Source organism: Palaemon carinicauda, chromosome 26 (genome assembly GCF_036898095.1).
Source record: "Palaemon carinicauda isolate YSFRI2023 chromosome 26, ASM3689809v2, whole genome shotgun sequence".
Taxonomy (NCBI): Eukaryota; Metazoa; Arthropoda; class Malacostraca; order Decapoda; family Palaemonidae; genus Palaemon; species Palaemon carinicauda.
Window position 1 is genome coordinate 76854887 of NC_090750.1, and position 2500 is coordinate 76857386.

General features: G+C 34.5%; 2 protein-coding genes across 3 annotated transcripts in view; one reads left to right on the top strand and one right to left on the bottom strand.

The window, feature by feature from the left end:
* The window catches only part of LOC137619596 (protein split ends-like), a 167048-nt gene that overhangs the window by 74366 nt on the left and 90182 nt on the right, over window positions 1-2500 (bottom strand). The gene's annotated exons all lie outside the window — the stretch shown is intronic.
* The window catches only part of LOC137619595 (matrix metalloproteinase-21-like), a 101164-nt gene that overhangs the window by 625 nt on the left and 98039 nt on the right, over window positions 1-2500 (top strand). The gene's annotated exons all lie outside the window — the stretch shown is intronic.

Below are 2500 nucleotides of genomic sequence, written 5' to 3' on the forward strand. Positions count from 1 at the left end.
GACCTCTTTTTGGAGGGTGGATTGCTCAGACTTGGCAGAGCCTAGCAGTCTGAACTTTTGGTTTTTGAATTTTGAGTTTTGCCCAGGTCGATAACAACAACAACAAAAACAACAACAACAACAAAAACAACAACAACAACAACAATAATAATAATAACAATAATAATAATATAATAATATCAACAACAACAACAACAACAACAACAATGATAATAATATAATAATAATATCAACAACAACAACAACGACAACAACAACAACAATAATAATAATAACAATATAAAAATAGTAATAATAATAATAATAAATAAATAAATAAATAAATAATATCATCATGATCATTATAACTTTCTGATAACATCAAAGTTAAATTTTAATTGTCTTGCTTATTCATCAAATTGTTTTTATTGTTTTGTTAAATACTGTTAATATCCGAAGCGTAGCGTCACGTTCATAATCGTTATCACTATAGTTAATCATGTAAAGTCAAACGTTTCTCAAAACTCATTAATTACTTTAGGCTTAGAATTAATAAATAACTTCAATAACACTTCTGTGAAGGCGAAAAAAAATGCATAAATTGAAACGAAAACATCGGTTAAGAACTTACAATAGGACTTTTTAAATCGTTAAATGTTAATCGTATTTCAACAATAAACTGTTCCCCTTCTGAGAAAATAGAAAAGTTAACATTAACAAATAAATAAACAAATAAATGTGAACATTACAGCTACATAACAGTTTTATGTACAGTTGGACACAAGAATTCCTGGTACACCTCGTTCCGAGGAGGTGTACCCAGCCGCACTCTTATGCGCGGCTAGTTCCTGTTTTTAGCCCCACCGACTACCTATGCCATATCTCCCTACACTATTTGTTTAGTTACTTCTCTCCTTAATTCTGAAACATATTCTTCTATCACTGATTTGTTCTCTATTGTTTCGCTACATGACCAAGACAGCTTAAAACAGTTGGTGTAATGTTTTGATTTAAGCGATCATTTCATTACACTCTTCATCGTATCTTGATACTAACCTTTTTATAACAACTGCCACCCGCCCCCATTTCTACAACACCCTTCATCGTATCTAAAAATCAACATTTTTAACAAATGTCACCCGTCTTTCAACACCACCCCCAAAGATAAATTACAAGCAAAAAATCTGTCTCGTGGATCTAGAAGGGAAAATGATCTTTGTTACTACCTGTATGAATCTTTCCTACTTAAATAAGCGCCACAATAGTTCACTGTTACGGCATATTGCTGGTAACTTATATATCATGCTATGCATTGTTGAAATCTGAGCCATGAATCCGTCTGGATGATGAACAATAGGCAGGGTAGGAAGGAAGTAGGCCCACTGATAGGATAAGAATCATATTCCGGGCTGACCAGTAAGCAACTAAGAAGAGATAACACTCAAACATATGATGAATAAGCTAAGTAAAGTCACAGAAAAAACAAGGTATAGATATACAGAAGAAAGCAACTCTATGAATTGGGGAAAAACAGACAGAAAGTGAGACAGAAAAGGTGATATCCTGGTTTGTGCCTATGAATTTTGTACGTGATTATTAGAAGGGTCAGATCAGACACCAACGGTACAGAAAATCATAACAACATAGGAGAGGGAGATGGTGTACTGTTCGCTCTACTATCAAATTGTTTTCTCTGTTCTTCGGTCATTTCCCTTAAATTTTCAACCAAAATACAATTAAGGGTAAATGTTAATTATAGGGTTTAACAAATTTTCCTCAACGGTACATAAATTTTATTATGAATGAAACTAATTACAAGTAATATTGCCTTAGGGAAAAAAAAAAAACGTTCTTACCTTCCAGATGAACGATTAAGTGTGTGTGTGTGTGTAGGTGTGTATGTGTGTATGTGTGTGTGTGTGTGTGTGTGTGTGTGTGTGTGTGTGTGTGTTTTTCACAATAGTAGTGTCAACAAAGGAACCCAAGCCAAAAGCTTCCATTCAGAGTTACAACAACAACAACAAAGGCTGTGGTTTCTAATCCACTGCAGGTCAAAGGCCTCAGACATGACCTTATTCATGTCTGGGACTTCGCCTTTTCATCATCACGCTAGCCACTGCGGATTGGTGATGGTGGGAGACTTTAGTCTGATCGCTCACAGCAAACCAATCCAAGATGGGCGATCCTGACTATTATTATTATTATTATTATTATTATTATTATTATTATTATTATTATTATTATTATTATTACAAGCTAAACTACAACTTTAGTTGGAAAGGCAAGAGGCTATGAGCCCAAGGGCTCCAAAGGGAAAATAGCCCCGTGAGGGAGGGGGGAAAATAGCCCAGTGAGGAAAGGAAACAAGTAAATAAACATCTTTGCTAATCGTGGCGATACACAGACCCTTCCCCCACGTCAAGGTAGCCCCACTTCAGTATTATGATATATAATATAGATTTAATCATCAATTATATTTTTAATTATCATAAATGGCTGACAGAGAAATGGTTTTGTCACC